Here is a 12,862-nt window from a genome sequence, read left to right as displayed (position 1 = left end):
ATAACTTTTGAAATGTGGTTTGTAGGTTGTTTAATTTGTAAAAATAACAGATATGGGCCAGTGTATACTGCACCTGCAAAGAAGAGAACTTATGTACATATATGTGTGCATGTACTGTATGTGTATATATATATGTATATATATGTATATATATATATATATATATATATATATATATATATATATATATATATATATTATATATATATATATATACCATTAACGCAACAATAGATAAATGTGTTTCAGTGCATCTTTAATGCATCAACACGTTCGGTCCATGTGGGGCCGTCTTCGGGATATTCACAGGAGGTGAGCTAAACATTAAATACCCCCCATACCCAATCAAAACCATTTAGTGTATCACATATATAGAAAAAAGCTGTATCACATACTGTATAACCAGCACCTGGTGTGCCCTACATCACATAATACTCAATTCAAAATCCATATTAATTCATGAGACCATATAGATCTATAAATTTCAATATCAAAATGTGGAATCCATGATAATTCATTCCAACCTTAATATAGATCAGAAGCTTAATATAAAGTGCATTAAAAATGTGCAAATAGTGTTAAAACACTTAATAAAATATCTAAAAACATCATGCAGCAAACCCTATTAAATTAGAAACAAACAACTTTGTGCACATTTTTAATGCACTTTATAGTTTGATTCAGCTCTAAATAAAGGTTGGAATGAATTTTAATGGATTCCTGGCACATATTGATATTTAAATTTATGGATCTATATGGTCTTGTGAATTAATATGGATTTTGAATTGGTTTGTATGTGATGTGGGGCACACCATGTGCTGGTTATATAATAATGTGGAGGCTTTTTTCTATATATGTGATGCACTGATTGGATTTATATTTTGATTGGGTATGGGGGGTATTTATATGTTTATCTAAATTCCTGTCAATATCCTGATGAGGGACCCATGTGGACCAAAACATGTTGATGTACCATGCAATATTAAAGATGCATTGAAATATGTTTATCTATTGTTGCCATGAGTGCTTTCGTGGATTGCTATCAATATTTATGGTTAGCACCCGGCTGAGCCTCTTGTATTGGTATTCTTTCATTTGCTGGACTTTTTTGTTTTGCTAAACAGATGACAAAAAGAAAAGAACTAGTTTTGTTAATTCAACTAGTAAAGACAAACGTCTTCACAACAAATGTGTTTAATTCACCTTTTATAGGTTAATAATGATTTTCACTTATCATTGCAGTAGAGGTCACTGTAATAAATTGGCAAAGGAAGCATATTCCACTGGCACATAATAGTATTAGGACATAGAAAGTAAAGCCCTATTTATACCAAATATTTGATCGTGCCATCAAAACACAAAGAATTTTAATCATTTCCAACATGACAGAACTCAACAAATCATTTTCCTTTCAGATGCCCTCATACACTAGGAGATGGTTTATCCTAGTCTAAGGGTTTTATCATTATGTTTAAGTCTGTGGAACGAAAGTTACACACAAATGCACAATAGTGAATTTTAAAATGAAAGGGAAAGCGAGTGAAGAAACATACTTGTCTTATGGACACTTTATGGAGGGGAATTTCTATTCAGGACTTTCACAAGTATGTTTATAGCCTACTAATGGATTGCAACATCAGAGAAAGCTCTGAGGAATAAGACGTCTTTCTTCTTCCCCATCCTTCCCTTCATGTGTCTTGTCCTTATTAAAGCTTCTGGTCTGTGTTCTACTCCCTGCAGTTTTATTGTTGAGATATGTATGATTTTTTAGTTGTGCTGTACCACCGGAATTTTTGTTTTTTTTAATATATTTAATGCAATCAAAGGATAGTTTTAATAAAATATGCTCAAATAAAGTGCATATCATCATTCTGTTAGTGGAACAGTTTTATTTTATAATCTAAACATATTGTTTTAATCATTGTTTCTGGCCTGTGATCCTGGTATTTACACATTATCTTCAATTCCATTTTTTCTGTGACTATCATCCTACAACCATTCATACTGATACTGGTATTATAGCAGTGTCTTATAGTGGCACATACAGCCATGTTAGTATTAATGACATTTTTTACAATGCCTTAGGGTCATTGTTTCATGATGGCACTTTGCTTTTAAGAGTATGTAACATTGCACTGTATGTACTTTGAATCTTGTTTTTGTATGAGGCTTCTCTAATTCCATTGAGGTGGGTTTGCCATTAAAAATTTAAGCAAATATATTTGTATTTGGATGATTATGCACAAGACAAGTTTCCTCACCTTGATAGGTCCAAAATGCAACAAAGCTTAATTGTAATATGTATTTAACACTGTTTAGAGGGAAACTATTTTTATATATTTGAAAATGCTTAAAAATAGTTGCATTGTTATGGTTTAAAGTCTCTTTAGCCTTGGAATGTAAGCAAGCAATGGAACCCTTCTTTCTTGCATTCCTTCCTATCTCTTTATTCCTCTTTCTACATTTCTCTTTTCCTCAATTTACTTTTTACTGTTTTGCTCTAGTAAATAGCTGACATGATATACTGATCTAATGTGGCCTTAGATGTCACTAGAATATGTGAGATGGTGTTTGTATCTATTATATACTTTAAACTCTGTCTATCCAGCAATGTGAGCATTATGTTCCCATAAATAAATAAGAGGAACAAAGCCAACAAAGCAAAAATACAAGGTTTACCTGCATTAATGTATAAAAAACTTCCACTTTTTGAATCATGAGTTTGAATTAGGCATGTTTCTAGAAATACATCTTCTATTCCTGGTTCTGGACATCAATTTCAAGACAAATAAATACAAAACTGACAAAAAATCTCTGTGGGTGGAGAAGCAGACCTGGTATAATAGAGGTCACATTTTTCTATAACAATGCTCCCAGACATAGGAGTAATATCAATTTGCTCAATACAGCCAGGGCAAGTGAGCTGTGAAGGTCACTGCATTTAAAGGGATACTGCCAACCCTTAACAATACATCACTGGTCAACAGAGACATCTGTCATTTTTATATAAAATTTTTATGCCTAGAATTAAATTTACAGAATGTCATCATTTTTTGAAATAAAGAGTACAATGGATTATTTATTGTGATGTTACCCTGATCAAAATAAATCAACGACTGCAACTGATTTCTTTATCATTGCCTGGACAATTTTGCCAAAGCCAATGCCAACTGTTGGTACAAGATTAAAGGGGAACTATCAAAAAATGTAAATTCAAAATAAGATTCATCATACGGAAAAAAGAAACTTTCTAAATACAATCAATTAAAAATTCTGTACCATTTCTGAAATAATCAAGTGTATCTTCACTATGCCTGTCTCAGCATCTGTTTCTCTTCATGCAAGAGTTGGGTGTCAGATAATCATTGAGAGTTAGATCCAATATATCTTATAGGGGGTTCATTTTGCCTAGAAGATGTATAAGAACTCACTCAATTAAAACCAGACATTGTGTCTCTACAGGCAGGGTTTGTGCAAAAGGCAGTTATTTTGTTATATTTTGTTTGTACGGGAATCAGTTATTTGAGTGAGCTCTAATTCATCAGTTAGAAAAGGAAGCCCCCCTATAAGATATATTTGATCTAATTGTCAATGAATATCTGACACCCAACTGCTACATGAAGACAGAATGAAGAGAAACAGATGCTGAGATAGGGATAGTACAGATAGACTTGATTATTTCAGAAACAATGCCAAATATGCAATGGATTGTATTTAGAAAGTTCCTGTATGATGCAGCTTATATTAAATTTTCATTTTTGTAAAAGTTCCTCTTTAATTTTAATATAAGTTGTCACAAGACAGCATAAGATTTAAAGCTCACATCAGGGATCACAAAGCAACAGTTTAAATGTCGGGGTGATAGGCCCATTACATGGCAGTTGCATTGTAGTTCTTGATTGCTTGTTTGAAGCTAAATATTGCATTTTTACTGACAAGATGGAAAGACCATAACCTGGAGGAGTGTTTGTGTCTGATCAGTTTTTGACTTTGGTATCAAATCATGCAATGAGAGACAAATTATATATTTAAAAATGAGTTAAAATATGATTTTCCCTAATAATAAAAAGCACCATAAATATTACATTTACTAAAATACTACAATTAAAAAGTACAATCACAGACTGGGGTTTTTAATGGTGTCTCTGCTTGGTTTACATGACTTCACTAAGCAAAAAGTTTAATTGTTAAAAAAAGCCATATCAACAAATATGCTATCCTCTTTCAACATTATAAACATTTTAACTCATGTGCAGATCTTTGTACTGGTTAATTTATTTCCAGCCAAACTGTATAATGATCAGTGCATGTATACCAACAAAAATAGCTTTGCTGATCAACTTCATACATTATAAAACAAAACACTATCAGGCAAAAAAACAAAAACAAAAAAAAAAACAAAAAAAAACAATGACCTGATTCCTGTCATAAAACATTTGAGAAATGCACTGGAAATGCTTCCTTTACTTAATGAGTGATCCATCAATATGTGGACTGATCAGTCAGATCAAGCTAAATGAAATGTGTTTTGTGAGTACACCTCAAAATTAAATTAATTAGATTTTCTTTATAGGCATTGTACCAATATATCAAAAAATTTAGTATTTATTCAATTAAACAATATAAAAATGTAAAAGATGCATTGTTTCTTATGTATTTAATTACCTATACTGTATATATCAAGGTAGCTAGCTATCATTTATCCATCTATATCTGTGAAATATGTATTCTTTAAATACATGTTGGTATAAGGCAATTAAATTGATTTACAAACTTGTACACCTGTAATAAAACATTAGGTAGTTATTTTTTGAATGTATAACTTTCCCTGTAAGGAGCAGAATTGTCATTTTTGTTAAATCTAATATCCAATTTACAAATCTGCAAACCCAGTCTTAGCAGTTAAAAGCGATTTCAATGTTTTCAGCCAATATAAAGCAGACATCATGCTCATCTACAGCCAAATGCATGCAAACAAATGAGAATAAGGGCCATACAACATTCAACCAAGCAGTTTAATGTTGAAAGTGCATATAAAATATTTTACCTATAGAGAATTGATGCACATTTAAATTACCATTAAAACAAAATTGAGAAATGACTAAATGAGTATAAACTAATTATTTAGAAAAACTGGGCAATGCAGTGATTCCATAACAGATTCCATAACAGGTTTCTGGATTCTGTTTCAGCTGAAATGCTCCAAGTGGTTCTATCAACAGTATAATCATCTGGGTATGTGTACTACCCTCAGCGATTGATTTGATTGTGTAATACAGTATAATCTGATTGCTGTGGTTAATGCTTTGGATCAATAGCCAAGCTAGAGGTGCACAAGCCCGCACTTACCCCATTTTTGCATATTGTTACAATTAATCATCCTTCTGGCTAATTTTAATATTAAAATGTTTGTAAAATTACACCAGTCATGTTAAAACTCAAACTAAATATGAGTGCAAGTGGTTTTGCCAGTATCACTCAATATGTGTCTTGTCACATGTGTGTGGTGTTGGTGAAGCAGTTCCATGCAGTAATAACATGTGAAAGATGCAGGTGGGTTTTTATCCTGGAATCTGAACTGCATACTCTAAGAGGGGAACATAGGGGAGGAAAGGTGGCTCATAGAGCAACCACTGGCAGGGGCCAGTGTAGTTGGGGTGGAGAAGGGGCAGTCAAGTGAGGGAGATAGATTTGTGACAGTCTAGAGGAAGTAGGGTACGGAAGGGTAGGGGAACTGGTCCAAAGCAACAGATTCAATATTTTGGGTAAAGATGCTGGGGAGGACCACTCTGAACTGGAGTGTATGGAACAGGCTGATTCTCAGAGCACTCTGGGAGGCAGTGTCTCTAATACAGGTAGTGGGGGTAATGGCAGGTTTTAGTTATAGGGTATTCAATTATTAGAAATGTGGATAGGATAATCTGTCGTAAGGACCCTTCATGCCGGACAGTCTGCTGCTTGCCTGGTGCTAGGGTTCGGCATGTGGAGGAACGAGTGGACAGATTATTGGGTTTGACTGGGAAATCCCGGCGATCTTGGTACACATCAGTACCAATGAAGTCAGAGAAGAGGGGGGGGGAGTCCTCAAGAATGGTTTTAGAAAACTCGTTGAAAAGTTGTGCCTGTGCCACGAGCAACATTAAGAAGACAGCGGGAGCTTAGGGAGATTAATGTGTGGCTGAGAGATTTGTGTAGGGAGGAGGGCTGTGGGTTTTTGGAGAACTGGGCTGATTTCTCAATCAGCTACAGGATCTTTGCCAGGGATAGGCTGCACCTCAATAATGATGGTGCAGCTGCTTTGGGGGAGAAGATGGCTATAGGGTTGGAGGAGATTTTAAGCTAGGCATGGGGGAGGGAGGGTGCAGTAAAGAATTCCATGGAAGATAGGTTAGATGAGGTAGTGTGTTGAGGAAGGGATAATGTGGGAGATATTTTGATTAGGGGGTACTTTTAAGGACAGGGAGGACCATATGTATTTACAAAATTCTCACTCTGGTTCCAGTTTTAAATTTATGTTTTCAAAAGAGAGTCTGACTGATAAAATGGGTGCGGTGGAGGGAAAATATGATGTGATTGATATTGTCAAAACATGGCTAAATGAGTCGCATGACTGAGCAGTCAATATTTTGACTGGGCAGTTAATATCAGTCCCTTTATCGGAGGGAAAGAGGCAATAGAAAAGGAGGAGGGTATGTCTGTTTGTTAGGCAGGATTTAAAAGCTAATAAAAATGAGGAGGTGATGTTAGAAAGTAAGGGGGCTGAAGCCTTATGGGCGGAGCTTTTAACTGAGTGTAAAGAGTCCAGCAAATTAATTTTAGCAGTATGCTATAGACCCCCTAATGTAAGTAAAGAGGAGGAGACAAAGCTCCTGATGCAAATACAAAAGGCTGCTAGTTTGGGAAAGTAATAAGAATGAGGGATTTTAAATTCTCAGATATTGACTGGAGCAACAGTACCACCAGGACAGTTAATGGGAACAAGTTTATAAACTTGTTGCATGACAATTTTATGGCACAGGTTATTGAGGAGACAACCAGAAAAAATGATATACGGCATACATCGATCTCTAATAACCCAGAATGTATAGCAAATGTGCAGGTGATTGAACCCCTGGGTAATAGTGACCATAATGTCTGGTGCGAAAAACAAATATACACTGGGGAAACAAAATCCCTGTATTTCAGAAAAGCACATTTAATTTTAGCACCATAAGGGCTGCCATTCAGAGCATAGATTCGGGCATTATGTTTTCTGCTAAAAACACAGAACAGCAATGGTTGTCATTTAAAATATAAAATAGTTACTGTTCTCAATTTATTACCTTAAGAAATAAATGTAGAAGCACAAAGAACCTCCATAAGTGGCATAATATAGAAGTAAAGAAGTTAATAGGAATGAAGAGAAAGGAATTTAAAAACTACAAGTCTGTGGGGACAGAAGCTGCATTTAATGAATATAAACACTATAATAAATTTTCTAAAACAGCAATCTGGAAGGCAAAGATTGGAAATGAGGAGTGCATTGAGGCAGAGGCTATGACTAACCCCAACAAGTTTTTTGAGTGTATTAATAATAAAAAGATACAGGTTGAGAGTGTGGCTATTTTAAATAATGGTACCGGTATGGTTGTAACATATAAAGGAAGTAATTTGCACATGGATAGAAAACTGGCTACAATGTGGCAATGGTGGTTGTTAATGGTATATTCTCTACTTGGATTAAGGTTCTTAGTGGGGTCCTTTAGGGCTCTATATTGGGCCAATTATTAAAACTTTTATTAAACGTATAATATGAAATATTGCTCATTAATAGATACAGGGAAGTTATTGTAAGTAATTTATCAGTGTTTGCAGATGACACAAAACTATGCAGGCCAATTAATTCCATCCAATATGCAACATCCTTGCAGGAGGATCTTTACAAACTGGCAATCTTGGCGGGTAAGTGTCAGATGAGATTCAATGTTGATAAATATAAATTTGTGCACCTGGGATGTAAAATGATGCAAGCATGTATAACTTTAATGGGACTGCCCTACACAAATCTATAATGAAAAAGAACCTTATAGATAATAAACTTGGTTGTAGCAAGCAATGCCAGTCAGCAGCTTCAAGGGTAAACAAGGTCTTGAGCTGTGTTAAAAGGGGCATAGATTTGCGAGAGGAGAGGATCATTCTTCCACTGTACAGAGCGCTGGTAAGATTCCAGCTAGAATATGTACAGTTTTGGTCTCCAGTGCACAAACGGGATATTATTGAATTAGAGAGGGTACAGAGAAGGGCAACTAAGCTGGTAAAAGGTATGGAAAATCTCAGCTATTTGGATGGACTGGCCAAGTTGGTTTTGAAGAGAAGAGGCACTTAAGGGGGCATATGATAACTATGTATAAATATACTGTATAAGGGCATAGTACAATAACCTCTCTAATGCTTTATTTACCAGTAGGTCCTTCTAGCTGACACAAGGACTACCATTTCGATTAGAAGAAAGTATGTTCCAGCTAAATATTCAGAAGGAATTACTTACAGTGAGGGCTACGAAGATGTCTCGTCACCGGTGGGAAAATTTGAAATAAAAAGATACAGAGGTCACAGGGTTCAATGCCCGAGTATAGGATTTGTTTTGTGCATTCCAGGGTGATTCATATTTCATGTGTTATTGATTCCTGGACTTCTGACCCTGCCTGCACCATGACCTTGCTACTATCTGCCTGCCTATTGAACTCTTTCCTGGATATTGACTATGATTACACCTGATCCCTATTAGTACCGTGAACTTGGACTTTAACCCCTGGTTTTCCTCCTTGGTCCAGACTTCCCTGATAAAAGATAAAAGATGACTTATAGAACAAGTTGATCCATGGACTGGTCCGATTGCCATCTTAGAGTAAGGAAGGAATTTTTTTCCCCTCTGAGGCAAATTGAAGAGGCTTCAAATGGGGTTTTTACCTTCCTCTGAATCAACTAGTAATTAGGCAGGCTAGAGCTAGACTTAAAAGATTGAACTTGATAGATGTTTCTTTTTTCAAAATAATTTAATGTGTTACTAATTTGTAATCAATTTATCGGAAGGTCAGTAAGATGTTCAGTAACTGGTGTTGACAGGATTATCAATAAGGACAGAACTAGAGTGCTGTGTAGTGATGGGTGAGTTTTGGGTAACCCGCGGGTACTCGACCCTAGACAGAACTACACATTGTGTTTAACTGTGATACCATTGCAATATTGGCAAGACAAGCACTGGAATTATGAGAAAATGTAGAGTACCAGTTAAAAAAAACACTAATTTATTCAACCACTGATCCTAAATTGATAAATTGGTTTGCATGCATAACTGAATGTTTTTTCTCATAGAATTTGTTAGTACACACCTCTTTTTTTCTTTTCCATTCATATTTTATATGGAAATGCATTTTATGTAAATATGGTGTGTTTTGAGTTATTAAAGATGGACAATGCAGTGACTGTATTCATGGTGGTATTCATAAAAATGCCTATGATAAAAAAAAAACATCTTAAAATGTTAACTCCAAAGCTCTGCAAAGTATTTAAATGAATATGTCATACTGTATGTTACTATTTGCTGCTCACATTATCAATACCACAACCCAAGAATACTAATTTAAAAAATGCCATAGAAATTGCTTTATTTAAAAACGATAAATTACTTAAATATACCTGAACAGTCTTGAATTTTTTCTTGATTAGCTCTATTCGTCCTGGATGTCCATAGTTTCACCACTAAACTCTATAAGCATATAAAAAAGCTCTGCCATGATTACCATCTTATTATACCTACAACTCATTCAATGTTTATTTTGTTAGATAAATTATGTGTTTGCGATCTGCTACTGCTATTTCTCTACATTTTTACTATTGGAAAGCTTAAATCCTTTGATGTTATCTGTTTTTATAAAACCCAATTATCTCCATATCTACCATGTTTTCTTAAAATTCTTGGCATCAGCAATTGAGAGGAAATATATTCTAAACTGGCTTCCATTTTAAATATTGTTTCAGGTTTAATTAATTCTTTGATTCATTTAAATCATTCTAATTTCTGCATCTAAACGCATAATTTTTTCTAAATAACAAACATTTCCAGGTTACAAGTTACTAATTTGTCAGTTTCTACATCATATAGTCCTATTTAAAATTATGTCAATTGCCTAAAAAAAACACTGTTCCCTTAACCCCTTGCTCTGCCATAAAACACTTTTCAGTGTGAGATTTATGATGTCATATTTATCTCCCATTCCATTTTCTACACAAGTCCAACTTTTTATGACACCCACAAGCTATATTTTTCTTTCTATGAACATGCCACTTTTATAGCAATCAATTGTTTACATTCTTATACTTTTTCTGTTCCCTATCTTATCTAAGCTTAATACATATTTTAATATTAAGAGCCTTGATTAAACATGTGCACTTAAAACTATTTCTATATTCAAAATGTTGTACAATGCCTCCAACTCAGATTTAATGAAAGTTGTGAGTAATGTAATACAAGGGATGGAAAGAATGTAAGGGGAAAGTCATGCATTCACAAGATTCCACCAACAGTCATTGAACAGATCTATCAAGAGGAGAGCAATTTTGGTGGCCTTACTATGTAAACTCAATGGGGGTTATTTATAAACACTGGGCAAAATGCTGCACCTGGTCAGCATTCCATGGCAACCAATCAGATCATTGCTTTTAGTGTAAAATCTACAGTTGGTTGAAAAAAAGCTAATCACTGATTGTATGCTATGGATTACTGCCCATGTGCAAATTTGTCCAATGCTTATAAATGAGCCCCAGTGTGTAAGTACTGGTTGGGACCATGGGAACTATTACCTTGAGCATGAGTTGTGTAGAACTTGAATATGAGTGTACAGTTTAAGTACATATGACACTGCTATGTAATAATCTGTTAGGTATGAATTTCATTGGAGTCCCTGTAATAGCCTATATTTCAGACCAACCTCATTTTCTGCTTGATGATTTGCAACAACCCCTAAGCTTAGCTTCTCAACAGCTGCTCAGAGCCCACTGAGCATGTGAGTGTCGCAGACACTTTCCAAGATGGTGACCCCCTGTGACAAGTTTGAAGTTCTGGATCATTGCTGCTATTGACAAGCTGAAACTTTAGGCTGGTGCAATAAGTTCAGTATATAAAATGTGGCATTTTTAGCCATATTCATATTTTAGGATTGAGTTCTCCTTTAAGGAAAGTTATGCCAAAGTATTATATGATATCATGCACTTTGTTATCCAACTATAAATGGCTTTTGTTACAATATTTACTTGACCTGCCCAGTGTTATAATAGCCACCACACAATTGGCAAACTGTCAGACAAGAGGTAAACTTGTGAAAATGACCTTATTACATTGATGCTTAGGGACACTTCTTGTGCAGCAAAAAAGGTCAGTTGTCTACTTTTCTAGAAAGCCTTCAATTGATTTATTTTATGATTAACATACTGTAACTTTCAATAATGGATATGTATAAGACAGAGCACAAATTAAACAGCTTATTAAATTGTTAATAACGGCTTCATTAAATCTGGTTCTAATATCAGACAGCTGTCAATGTGCTTTTCAATTTTGCAAACAAAACTAAAATATATAAAATTGACTTTTGTTACAATACATTGCATTCAAAATAGTAGCATTAAAGAGTTGAGAAATGTGTAACTGCTATTAAGAACTGGAAAGTAAGAAACAGAATAAAGCATTTATGCTCACTATGACATTTCTATATTTAAATATAACATATTTTGCCTTAAGCAATAGAATATAATTTCAGTCACATTAATAGTGCAACCATGTCTGCTAGGGAGAACAAAGCATAGTTCACTTGCCTCATAAAGTCCAATTAGGAAAGGAACAATAAAGCCTATAGGCTTTGAAAAGAGAAAGTACAAAGGCTCTTAGTGTAGACCTTGACTGTGGCTTATTTATAAGTTGCTCTCCAAATTAAAATCTAATTGCAAACACAAAAAACCTAACATTAAGAAAGATTAACAAGCTGCATTCAGTATGTAATTTTGTTAAAAGATTGATATTGTGATATAAGTATAAAGATAATGTACTGTATGTGGCATTTTTTGGGATTTTCCCCCAGATGTCACTATTGCTATATGGTTAGCATTCAGTCTGCATTTCTGTTCAAAAAGAAAAGAAAGACGAAGAGTGAAAAATGAAGAGATTACCCCTCTGGGTTTTCCTGCCCTGACCCAAGATTCAGGGGAGGTTCAAGATGTAAATTGGGAATTAGCAGATGGATGAGTTTTACCTTTCAAAGAAATGTGCGTGAGCCCACCCCAAATGAGTTTAAAGAACCCTTAAGCAATAATTCATATCAATCTTATATATAGGCATTTTGCTCACTTCGGCAAAATAGCACCCAAGGCTCACATTACTGTGCATCTCATGCAGTTAATGTCCAACTGAGATGTTAATAGCTGGGAGTATGAAACACAGAGAACAAGTCAAAACCTTGCAGTTCTGAAAGGAGTGGAATGACTTTTGAAATCCAATTAACCCATTCCTCTGTTTGTGCCACAGCTGTCGATATAGAGAAAGCTACTGTTCTTTTTACAAACAGCAAGTTTACTTTTTAATTGTTGTTAAAATGTTACTATGATAATCTCTTGGACATGTTTGTCAGATAATGTCTGTCCTCATAGATTCAATTTTGGTATAAACAGTTAATCAGAAAACAAATGAAGCATCTGGATTCATAAGAGGGCAATGCAGGCATTTCTCACATGGAAAAAAATAACATTGTAACAAAGAAGTCAATCATTTAAACATTGCTTTGTTTTATGATGGACCTGTGTTTTTAGTATGTATAAAATAAATTCCACATGA

At 34.6% G+C, this 12,862-nt stretch overlaps 1 protein-coding gene across 9 annotated transcripts in view; it reads right to left on the bottom strand.

Annotated features, from left to right (window-relative positions):
• The window catches only part of LOC108701881 (RNA binding protein fox-1 homolog 1), a 375,478-nt gene that overhangs the window by 24,074 nt on the left and 338,542 nt on the right, over positions 1-12,862 (bottom strand). The window lies entirely within an intron of this gene.

The sequence above is a fragment of the Xenopus laevis genome, chromosome 9_10L (assembly GCF_017654675.1).
Source record: "Xenopus laevis strain J_2021 chromosome 9_10L, Xenopus_laevis_v10.1, whole genome shotgun sequence".
Taxonomy (NCBI): Eukaryota; Metazoa; Chordata; class Amphibia; order Anura; family Pipidae; genus Xenopus; species Xenopus laevis.
Note: the sequence above shows the minus strand (reverse complement) of the source record. Positions and strands in the feature narration are given on the sequence as shown.